The 12357-nt window shown below is 48.2% G+C and overlaps 1 protein-coding gene across 1 annotated transcript in view; it reads left to right on the top strand.

Moving 5' to 3' along the window:
• Positions 1 to 12357, top strand: part of Tafa5 (TAFA chemokine like family member 5) — a 217168-nt gene that overhangs the window by 46683 nt on the left and 158128 nt on the right. The window lies entirely within an intron of this gene.

Raw genomic sequence — 12357 nt, 5'->3', positions numbered from 1 at the left:
AAGCACCCTGTTCTGTCTTTTCACGGCAGTGAACCTAGAGCATTGTTCACTCCGAGATATGTGTCCATTTTATGTTCAGATGACCGAACCGATCTGTTCCCTGGGGACTGTCCCAGGATCCTTCCCTCAAGCCTAGACCAATACTAGGCTTGTCAGGGCTTCCATTAGATCTCAGTCGAGCAGACATATGACAAGGCTTTGCATTATTGAAATATGCAGACCTCTGTACCGAATACTAATTTGGGCTTTATTCAAATGAGCAGTGGCACCAAGAGGGTGGGAATAGTGTTAATTACATTAGCGCCATGCCAGCTTTCTCCTGGGGCTGGGGAGGAGCAGGCGCCAGCTGCGTGAAGTGGCTTGCATCTTGTATGCACTTTTTGAATGTCCTGATGCACACTAAGCAATAGCTTTGAGGACTCGCCAGGTCGTGTGATGCACATGGATGAAAATCTGTGTACATCTCAGTCCTCCATCTAGGTCATGGGGAGACCTACCTGACCTGAAAACTTTCTGACTTGACTATTTTCACTGTCCTTAAGGGCCAGTATGACACGTATCAGCCTAGGTGGAGTCTGCAAAGAAGGTAAGTTGAGGGTTCTGTATCCCCATCTGGTTGGAAGAACATGGCCCTGCATGATCAGAAGTGAGGTGATGCTCCCAGGACCTTCTCTCTCAACACAGGACAAGAGGCACGCAGTACTTCCTCAGTGGAAGCATCAGCTTGGCTAGCATCAGGGTTTTGTCTACAGAAGGAAGAATTTTCAAAGAAATGATTGTAGCCACCTCCAAACACACCTCCAAGTAATGCTGAGCTTCAAGCTCCAAGGAGACTGCATTTGTGTACTCTACCCTCACATGCTTCTTCTTCATGAGCCTTTCCCTCTGCCTGCTAAACCCACCTTCCCAACCGTAACCACAGCTTCCATTTTGCCTAATGTCCTGGGGTTCTGATTGCTTTTCTATGACTTTCTTGATAGATATGTTCAAATATTTGGTGGCCTATGTCTCGGCAGGGACTGCAAGTATCACTGGGTAGGTCTGTGGCCACTATTATTCAACAGTCTTTGTGGAATGAAGTTGGGTACAGTGTGGTACCCCGTGTTGATGGCGGGTGAGGTTAAGGTTCCTAGATTCCCCTGTTCTACGCTTGCATGTGCCTGTGGGGCAGGTCAGGGCCAGATTCTGGTGGGCACCTGGAGGACTGCAGAGAGAGTATCTTGTGTATTTGTATGGATGCATCAACTGCCAGTTAAAAATCCTGTGGCCTATAGGAAAGGGTAGAGTAGAAGGTGGGACATCTGGGAGACCAAATGAATTCTGGGATAGGGCCAAGCATGGGATATTTCCTCAGGGAAGATATAACAAGACAGATACAACAAAGATGCAGTGCATGGTACCTGAGTACAGGTAACCAGCCCCATGGCAGAATGTAGATCCGAATAAATGGGTTAATTTCAGTTATTATCTAGTCAGTGAAGAGCTTAGCTATATGGACAAGATATTGGTAAATATATTTTGAGTCTGGATCTTATTTCTGGGAGAATAAAGGTAGGATGAGGAACTTCTGCAGAGAACGAGGGTGGGGAAGGATGACCTGGGAGCCTCAGGACACCCCAAGAAAAGAATAAGAGGAAACCAACTCCAAGGTCTATCCTTATCACAGGTGCTTTGTCATCAGGCACCCCCCCCCAAGTATAATAGGACAGAAGCATCCAGTAACTATAAATAAATTAATCAGAGAGAGAGAGAAAGAGAGAGAGAGAGAGAGAGAGAGAGAGAGAGAGAATGTGCATGGGTGTATGCTTCATGACATGCGCTGGTTGAATTCTCCACTTAAAGCCATCATGCTCCACAGTCTAAATAACCAGCAAGGCTTCTCCAGCAGATTTTTTCTGAGGTTCCTGGTAGCCAGGCCAAGCAAGAGATAGAGATCCAGAGCCTAGGTTGACCTGGGAGGTCAATGGCTGAGCCTCCCGTCATCAATGGAATTGCCCCGGTAGGCAGTATGGGACAGCAGTTGGAGGCCTCTGTAGCTCTACCCCTGTGGAATAGATGGTGGGAAATGGCCTCCATTGGGAGTGGAAAACCCTCAGCTGCCTGGTTACGGTAAGATGTACCTTCATTGAACCTAACACATGGCTTCCCCTGAACAGCTTGTTCACTCTCTGTGCCTAAGCATGCAGGGTCAGCAGGCTTGAATCAGGCTTACCCATGTTAGAACATGTTCTTAGCAAACACATTCTAGACATAGGATTATCTGGAGATCTGCTGGTGATCTTGGGAATGCTGCTTTGCCCCCACGAGCCAAGAAGGAGGGAAATAGATTCCTTGTCTTATGAATTTTCCAGCACTACCTAACCAACATGCAACCAAAGGTAGTGTTGATTATGGAAAAAGTCATGGATGTTGCAGAGAATTAGTCTAAAATCAAGTAGGCCAGGTAGTCGAAGTCCTCAGTCTGTGGTCAACCTTGTGCACACACCCATCACCCATGATCAACAGTCAGAAGAAGTCCACCAAGACGTCTCAGGAGACCCAACAGGGGTGCCTGCTTAGTGCTCGTAAGTTCTGGAAACCTCTGGCTCCAACTGAAAATGCAGAAAGGCCCCACCATATGCTAGGAGATACAGGCTCTCGTGGCAGTAGGTTGCTCCTGTAGGCTGCCCTGACTCGATTCAACAAGGATTGAAAGTCGCCAGTTGGCCAGACTCAGTCTTCGTCTCGTTTGAAGGGTTTGTTTTTCCAGACTCTGTCCAAGTCTGCTTTAATCCACCCAAAGAAGAGCTAAGTTTGATAAATAAAAGAAGATTAAAAATGGTAGAGAAAAATGTGTTCTCCCTCCCCCCCAGCTCCCAAGAGACTACTGCCAAAATTGAAGTGTAGAAACAAAAATAGAAATGATCAAAATGTCTGATGGTATCTATATTTTCCAATGAAAAGGCAGAGGCAGCCTGCAAGCAGAACCAGTCAGGGGGAGATCCATGAGCCTGGCAGCTGACCTCATCTCCCAGGGCAGGTAGAAAGCAGGTTGGAGCCCACCTCCTCCTTCGGCAGATTTTATAGGTCACCCTCTGTAGACGGTGGTGGGTCGATGTGTCCATCAAGGATCAAGAGGGTCTCTGAGTCGCTCAGGGGGCTACTGGGCACTGGGGATTGGAGCTGCCAGAGGATTCCCCGGAGTGCTATGACCCCCTGTCACCGAGCCCATCCTTTGAAGGGAGTGATGGAGTCTGTGCCCACAATGTTCACTTAATGTTGAGCCTGGAGCCACTGTCCTGGATGAGAAGTGGGGAAGGAGGTGTGTGTGCTTGGTACAGGACTTAGCCTGCTTGAAACACTGGGGTCGCTGTGCTAAGACAAAGGTGCAGCACTGGCAGCTCAGTCAGGCCTGGGCCTCACAGGCTGCAGCCTCGAAGGCTCCAGAATGGTTGCACTTTACTAATGCTGAGTGACTTAACCACAGCCTCTGAGCCAGCAGTTCTCAGAACCAGCTCCAGTATATCAGTGTCACCTAGAGACGTGGTTAGGAGGCCTGTTCTCTGATGCCCCCAGGCCTGTGGATTCAGAGCTGAAGGCTCGGGCTCCCTTGTTTTCCTCTGTGGTTCTATTGAGTGTTCTGGTTAGCAACCTACTGCTGTGAGATAGGGGACGGAGCACCCCACATTCTGTTTCCAAGCACAGTAGAGAACTGATACAGGAAGTGGTCTTACATTCTGTGGCCAGAATGTGTGTATATATATATATATATATATATATATATATATATATATATAGTATGTGTGTGTGTCTGTGTATCTGTGATTTATGTGCATGAGTGTATGCATGTGCGTGCATGTGTGTAAGTGCATTTATGTATGTATATGTGTGTGTTTGAAAGTATGTGTGTATGTTTATATGTGTTTGCATATATGTGGTATATATGTGTGTGAATATATATATGTATATATATATATGGCATGTCTGTGATTTATGTGTTTGTGTGCATGTGCGTGCATGTGCATGTATGTAAGTGGATTTATGTATGTGTATGTGTGTGTATAAATGTATGTGTATATGTTTATTTGTGTTTGCATATATGTGGCATATATGTGTGCAAATATATATACATATATGAATATATATGGTGTGTCCGTGATTTATGTGTGTGTTTGCATGTGCACATGCTCATATGTGCATGTGTCTTCATCTTTTCTGCACATTCTAATGTCTGAGTAGTGAGAGAGTGACCCTTCAATGCTGGTAGACCAGGTCAGAAGGCATGAGAGTGTTGGGTGTACACTCTGCCTCTTCATAAAGTCCCTACAATTTTTATATGGCCTAGTAACACTTGGAATTTTGACCTCTGACTCTCATTGCCAAGTCAGATAATGGCCAAGAAGATGACTTAAAATGTCCCATGCTATCATGGTTCTCAAAACTCCCCTAGCATTTCTACCAACATGGGCCTTGGATATGACTTGCTGGGTTTACATCATCACGAGCTTGCTTGGATTCTTCCCCAGTCTGTACATGCTTTAAATTACCCATTGCAGCTGTTAGCACAGCATGCTGGATCACACATCAGGAAGCCATCTGTGGCCATGATCACTTGGTGTCTCTGGTCAGCAATGGAAGAGTTAGCTCCAGTCTGCACTCTAGGTTTCAGGGCATGGATGTGGGGTACACTGGGTACAGACTGTGAAGTGGGTTCATGACTGTGCCTTATAGAGCAGGCATAGCCTCAAATGCCACCAGTCTGCATTCCTACATGGCAGTAAATGTCCTACTGGCTGCAGCTGGCCATGTACCAGGCTTTTGTATCAGTTATTTTCTATGACTGTAATAAAATATCATGACTAAAAGCAACTTACAAGAGAGAGTTTATTTGGGCTTATGGCTTATTATGGCTTATGGTCTGTCATGGGAAGGTAGGGATGGCAAAAGGTGAGAAGAGAAAGAAGGGTTATTCATTCTCAAAGCCTGCCCTGGTGTCATGCTTCCTAAACCATGTTCAAGAAGTCCCATAACCTCCCCAAACTGCAACACCAACTGGGGACCGAGAGTTCAAATACCTCAGCTGATGAGGAGCAATTTTCATTCAAGCCACCAGAGCCACCATCTGCGGGCAGGAGTAAGCATCCTCATCACACAGCCGGTATCCCTATCTCCTTTCCTCTCTAGGCCTCTTTACTCCACTTCCCACAGAACTGGGCAAACAGCAGGCGCTTGATAAATGCTTGTCTCTTTGTTGAGCCAACTCAGATTGTTTTCACTAGATTCTTTGCCGTTCTGAAATGTGAGGACGCAAGGTCACTATATCTGAGTGGTAATGAGCTGAGCTGACTGGTCAGAGAATCTTTTCTTTGTAAATGGGCTTTCAAATGTGAAGAACAGATTTTTTTGGCCAGAAGTGACACCGTCATCTCCTAAACAGAAGTACTGCAAGGAAAAACACTCCATTTCCACAACTGGAGCCAGTCTGATTCTCCCAGCTAGCTGCCATGTCCTCGTTCCTTTTCTTCGTTTCTGTTCTTTTCATTCTAACGATGAGGATCAAGGCTGTGTTGTCTGCCATCGGTAGATCATCCAGCTATGGCCTGATGCTCACACCCTCCCCCCACAGCAAGGTGTTTGAATAACACGGACCCCTCATCAAATGCCAGGAGTGACCTGGATTTGAGAGACGCCGAAACTCACTGGCAGTGCAGGAGGTGTGCTTTATTCCAGATCCATGCTAATCTGAACTTTGGTTTAGGGAGTGATTCTGCATACATTTCAGAAGTGGCCCTGATTGGAATTTAAATACCATTCATCTATTCATATGGTGGCATTTGGAGGAGGGGACACGATGGCAATGCCAAACTGGATGCAGAAATTTGACAGAGGCGGAGGCAAGTACAGGTGCTTCTTGGGGACCCAGTGGCACTTGGCCAGCCCTGTGTGTTCATCCATCCCTCTGACAGGGGTGTAGCCAGGCCACTGCTGAGCTTTGGGCTTTGGGGCTCAGACAACCTAGGTTGGCATTCATCTGCACCCTAACCATTGAAGCTTTGAGCATACTAACTAAGGCAAGCCACTGGCCCTGCCCAGGTGTGTGGGCTGCTCACAGTGGCATTTCACAGAGCCAGGACCCCCACTAGAGTGCCACACACTCTCTAGGACTTGCTTTCATAGTTGGCATTCACTGACAACCCATTCTGCCCTGGGCATGGATCCAAGTGATTCGTACACAGTGACTCATCCTTTCACAATTCACCCCTCCCCTCCCTACTCCCAATCAGGTGCCACCCTGGCCCCTCTTTCCAAGCAGGAGCTGAGTCACAGAACATTAAACAATTGAGCACGTGAAACAACCAGCATGTGACGGAAGCTGGCACCTTGGTTTCTGTGCCTTGGGAATGCCTGCTGGGTCCTGACTGGATACTCATGCACTTGTGTTCCTTCTCTATACAATTATTCCCTACCCCAGTGGGTCTCCTCTGTCCCCATGTACAGCCTACTGAGAACCCCATGCTCTTAGAGTTAAGGCCCTCTTCCAAACCAGATACAAGGGGATGGCAAGCCCAGGGGACAGGGATACTGGAACCACTTGTTCTCTGCCTGAACACTTGGGCTGTGTGAGGGCAGAGTTACTTTGTGACATCCCAAGCACCTGACATTCAGTAGCTGTTCAGTGAGCACTGGGTAAGTGAAGGAATCCAGGGGCAGAGATTTCTCCACAGGTCTCTTGAGGCCTCAGGATTGGGCAAAGCCCTAAAAAATGATAAAAGAATATGGATAGCCTTGGAGTATAGAACAAGTTCTATCCAAGAAAACTCGAGCACCCTCTGAATAGATGTCAGGGAGATGGGCTGCAAACCAACTGAGAGCAGAACTCACAGGACACTGGAGAGTTGAAGGCAGCTGATCAAGCCTCCTTGGTCAGTAACCAGGAACCCTTGCTTGTGAAGGGAGTGTGTTCAGGCCAAGGAAGGTCTCCTAAATGTGGAAGTCATGGCTAAGGGCCCTTTCCTCCTACAGATTCCTATAGTCTGCTTAAGTACTGGGCAGTGTGCTGGCTCCCAGTGGCCCAAACTGTTATTTCTGAACTGACCAGAGTCCAGTGTGTCCATGCATAGATCAGGTTGAGTTGGAGGGACTGCTGAAATGGCTTTCAGCCTTAGGGACATCATAACCGATACACATTAGGAAGGGAGACAGAGAAAGGGAAGCTATCTTAGGTCTCTTGCTCACGTCAAACACTGCGACCCAAAGCAACTTGAGCAGGAAAGGGTTCATTTTATCCACAGTTCCACATCACAGCCAACCACTTAGGGAAGTCAGGGCAAGAACCTAGAGTAGAGCTAATACAGGGGCCTACATCAGAGTGCTGTTTACTGTTTTCCCCTCAAGCTTTTTCAGTCTGATAACACCCAAGACCACCTGGCCTGGGGTGGCACTACCCACAGTGAGTGGGACTTTCCCACATCCATTATCAATCAAGAAGGCACACCACAGACCAATCTGGTGGGAACATTTTCTCAAATGAACTTTTTTCTATAATGACTATAGCGTGTGTCAAGCCAATACAGAAGAGATTGGGAAGGGACTATGTAAAGGTCTCCAAACCAAGAGGCTTTAACCAATCAAACCATGACAATTACAAGTGTACCTCCCAGCTACCCCCTCTTCCAAGGCACCTAAAATGAAGGCTATTGGTCAGTCCGTGTCTTTTTAAGTTTGACAAACATGTTGAAAGCCTGACCTCAATTCCACTCTTGATGTGTTCACAGAAGATCCTTTGGTCCTCCCATGGAGATGAGGCAGGGCTGGGAGCCAAGCGGAGTGAACCATCAGCCAGGCAGGCCAGTGGTTAGTCAGGCTAGTGGTGCAGCATAGACCACAGCATGTCAAGCTAAGATAAGGTGCGGGCATGAGGAGAGGCAGGCCACCATTGAGGCCAAGGCAGGCAAAGGCTGGGGTGTGGACTGGGGCTTTCAGGATAGCGAAGGGTTGTCAACGATGCTGGTTCCTATGGCTATTTCTCACCGTTGGCTTCACTGGAGAAAGATCTGAAGTTTTGTCTGTGCCTTGGGGGAGTTGGAACATGACTAGTTAGGGATACCTGCTCTGTTACTGGTGAGAGGGGTGTGCAGAGGGTGTTGGTTACAGGGTGAGCAGATAAAGTCAGCTCTGGCTGATTCACTGAAAGCAAGATGAGGAGGGGGAGGCTGGGTGGGAGATGGAATACACGGGGATTGAAGGACTAACATGGAGATCGGCTGTCAGACTTCCAGCCCTAGTCAAAGCATTGCCTGGTCCCTACCCAGCCCATGGTTCCTGTCACCTCCCAGGCTCAAGGATCTCTTTGTATGTCAAACCTATGGCTCAGGGGTGTGTAATGGCTTTCCTAGGACCACACAGCAGGCACAATATGGGACCTGGGTATGTTAGGTCCTGGGCTAGGACTCCTTCATCTAACTGTTCCCTGTTTTGGTCAACCAGAATCTCACTTCTGGACCAGGTGCCTCAAGGACTGCCGATGCAACATGTGCCCAGAACAGTTGTTGTTTAACTACTGCTGTGTCAGCTGTAATTATAGATACTTTCTTCCTTGAGGCCCAACCTATTCCTGCTTCAACAGTTATGAGGTTGGTTGCTGCAGAGACCCTTCCATACTTGGGCTGCTCTGTGGACCGCACCCCTTCCCACCCCAAGACAGCACCATTCATTTGCTCATTCCCTAGCACCCTCTGGGAACAGGATGAGTTCTAACCTGTGGTGTCTGAAAAGCAGATGTGGCAGGCAAGACTGTGACTTTTGCTGCCATAGACATACTGCTGACTTGTCAGTCATCCTTCTATGATGAGTGGCTGATGTGGCCTAGACGGGACTGTTCCCTGGGTATTCTGGAAGGCAGGGAGACTGGTGACAAATGAGTCTGAGAAGGGGGACACACCAGATGACAGTTAAGCATACTTACTCCCCAAAAGCCTGGTCTTGGGTGGGTAGCCTCAGTGCCAGGCCACATTGTCTCTTCAGCCTGCTGAAGTGATGGGCGAATAGTATTGGTTTCCAGGGTTACCCTGGAGCATCATGCTCACTAGTTTTCCTTGCTAAAGAATGGACAGACGGCTGCTTGATGCTGAAGTGGAGACTCATGGGACTGGTGCACTGTGTTCCTTTGGCTATGAATGAGCATGGCCTGGTCCAGTACAGGCAGGGTTTGTACAGCTTCCATGCGTTCCTCCATCTCTGGAATGAAGTGTGGAAGGGAGCTACATGAGACGGTGATGCCTCCCAAGAGTGTTCCCCTTTCTGAAGAGCCTTGTCCTGTGGGAACTGGCCTGGTATCACTTCTCCCCTAGGCTTCTTGGGGTGATATGGCAATGCGGTGAGATGTTGGCAGCAGGGTTGTCAAATCCAGGAGAAGGAACACGGGGCGTGTGGAAACCCACAGCTGGCACAGGCATAGCAGGGCATCTATTGCTTTCTGCAGAGGCCTTGGCTCTGGCTCTTTTTCTACCTATATTCCATTCTCTTTCTCCTCCAGCTCTGTTCTACCTTTACAAGACTTCCTGTGCACTATGAGTTCCTTCTAGGAACAGAAGAGACTCCTTCCATCCATGGATCCTGGCTACAATGGGCCTCTTGCTACTCAATCAGTAGGGCAAGGTCCTCACTTGTCTTTAAGCTGCCCCTACCTGCCAGCCCAGAAGGTCATTGTTGGGGTGGGGGGAACTGAGAACCCAGTCTAAGGAGGGTAAAAATGCCTTTTGGAATCCCACAGAATGGTCTCTTTAAAAATAAACCCTCAAGGTTTAGTTAGCTGCTAAACTCCAGGACCAACTCAAGCTCACCATGGGTGCACATGTAAAGACACACTTATCCTGAGATTCCCTAAGACCAGTGAGACCATGATTTCCTATATTCAGACAGAGAACACTGCCTTCCCAGGTCATAGCCTGCCTGATGTCCTCTTTGCTCCTTCAAATTAATTGGATCAATTGTCCAAAAACCCCTCAAGGGGCTCTTGAGTCCCAGGCAGATGGGGACATCCCCTATGAGGGTCCCCCTTAGATTAACTGAGCTTACTTGAGCCATTGATTTTGTCAAGGGTCCGTTCATCATGCTGACATCTGGAAAAACCTTAAATAAATATTTATCATTCTCAGAGGGACCTGGCTCCCAGGGAGGGAGTAGACAATTCCACTGGAATTCTAGCTGGCTGATCATACCAAGCAGCAAAGAGCTAGGCTCCACGCTGGGTGAGATCTGGAATGGCTGTGGTGCTCATCATTGATGGGGTCCCCTGTCCAACATCCTAGATGATGGCCTGCTTGGGACTACGCAAAGGAAGGTTTGTTGGCTCATTCATTTACCTACCCACCCAGCCTTTCTTCCTCCCTCCCTTCCTCCTTCCTTCCCTCTTTCCCTCCTCCCTTTTTTCCCTCCCTCTCTCTGTCCCCTTTCTCTTTTCTTCTTTTGTTTTCATACTCTCCCTACCCACAAGTCTCCACCCTTACTTGCTCTATCAGGGTACAAAGGAATCTGTCATGTAACCCAGAAGGAAACCTCAACCTACAAACTGCAGGTCCAACTGCCCTGCAGGACAGACTTCATCAACAAATGCAGGCCCATTTCTACTTCCTGGGTCATCATTATCACTGCCTGATAAGCCACCCTTGTTACCTTGCATCCCACTTCTGCTCAGAACTGCCCCTACCCTAGGTGGCCTCCTCAGGACTGATTGTCTGTCTGATCTGGGGGATTTTTAACCCCTATCTACATCTCTCCCCGCTCGACCTTCTTACTGACCATCTCTCTTCTCGGGACCACCTACCCTTGCCCAAACCTCTGACCACATCTCTGGCTTTCTCTTCCCATCTGCTTGTCCAGAGTTGTTTTCAGTTCTTTCCTATTTTCCTATTTTACTCTTGGCTGGTGGTACATCCTGCAACCCCACAATGGTCACCGTCCTCCTACCTAGCTTCATGTATCTATATGATGCCTCCCTGCCCAATGAGGCTCTAAACTATGGCTGGTGCATGTCCTTCGTGCCCTGACTGGACTGAGAAGTCTATGACATCTTAGATCCTTGTTCAAGGCTAAACACTTACTTATAAGGTTCCTGGAAGGCCTAAGGGACTGGGAGGGAGCGTGAGAAAAACAGACTGGCTTCCTTCCTCAGCATACCTCAGGCATTGAGCAAAGGGGTTTGGATTTTATGCAAGCTGTATGTCTTGGGATTGAACCAGTAACATGGCTTGAAAAGACAGGGAAAGGTGTCCTGGTTCATGCATGGGTGCGGTAGGATGTAGACTGGGAACTGCTCAGGGGTTGGAGCTCCTGGCTTGGGGCATGCCCTGCTAGAAGGAGGCATACTGAAGAAGAGAGGCAGATATGGGTGTGGGGAGAGGTCAGAGGGTGTACTTCTGGGAGAATTGCTGGGAAGGATTATAAGATCAGGCTGGTGGACAGGAATACAGGACTCATAGCCACTTGTGCTTGATACTGGAATGGGTTTTGCCATCCTGTCCCAAGTCCCTCACATGACTACATATTGAACCTGCTTGTCTCCCTTTGCCTGAGCATGCATGATCCATTACTCTAGGAGCTTCCTAAGGTTGCCAGAGAGCCCAGGCAAAGTCGAGGTCTCTATTCAGGTGTGTGTTGCCCACCCATGTCTACCTAACCTTGGGTGCAGCACTGTCCTGGTTTTCATAGCCTTCATTTAATCAGCTGAGGACTTCTCTTCTCCAGGGGGCATGTAGAGGTCAGAGAAGGTGTCACCCAAAGGATGGCTTGTGCTCCTCCGTGGGACACATGGCCCATGCTCAGCCTCTGGCTCCCATCTCTGCCCAGTGTGGATCATCCTGCTTGCTCCCACACGGTCCTCCCAACATGGGCATCAAAGCAGATATGGAAATTCCTCCCAAGGGCCAAACCTCAGCTGGCTTTACATCCAGCCTCAGCTCCTGGAATGCATTCTTACAGCTTCTCACCGGGGTTCACCTCCCACCTGGGCTCCGGGGATCAGAGCAGCTTTGAAGAGTTGGGGAGGAGGCCCAGCAAGGCAGTTTTTGGGGTTGCTCCTTGGGGCCTGGGGTGTGCTTTGAAGGTGAAGCAGTTTGATTACCTTATTCCATCATTTTCTTCCCATTAATGAAACTTGGGATAGGAAAGAAATGAGCGCCATCCAGCACTGACAGGCGAGCTCGCCAATTTTCTTCTCACTCGGTGAGGGATTTTTTTTCTTGGAAAAAATCAAAACGAGTTATGATTAATACAGTACATATTAAAACTTTTAACCTGGTACCTTTGTAAAGTAAAAAATGTTCCCAACATATTACATTTTTAATCACATGAGTTAATTACTCTTTAGGGAGGCTCTGA

The sequence above is a fragment of the Mus caroli genome, unplaced genomic scaffold (assembly GCF_978045245.1).
Source record: "Mus caroli unplaced genomic scaffold, Mus_caroli_1 scaffold_16, whole genome shotgun sequence".
NCBI classification, from domain to species: domain Eukaryota; kingdom Metazoa; phylum Chordata; class Mammalia; order Rodentia; family Muridae; genus Mus; species Mus caroli.
This window is presented reverse-complemented; position numbering and strand designations above follow the sequence as displayed.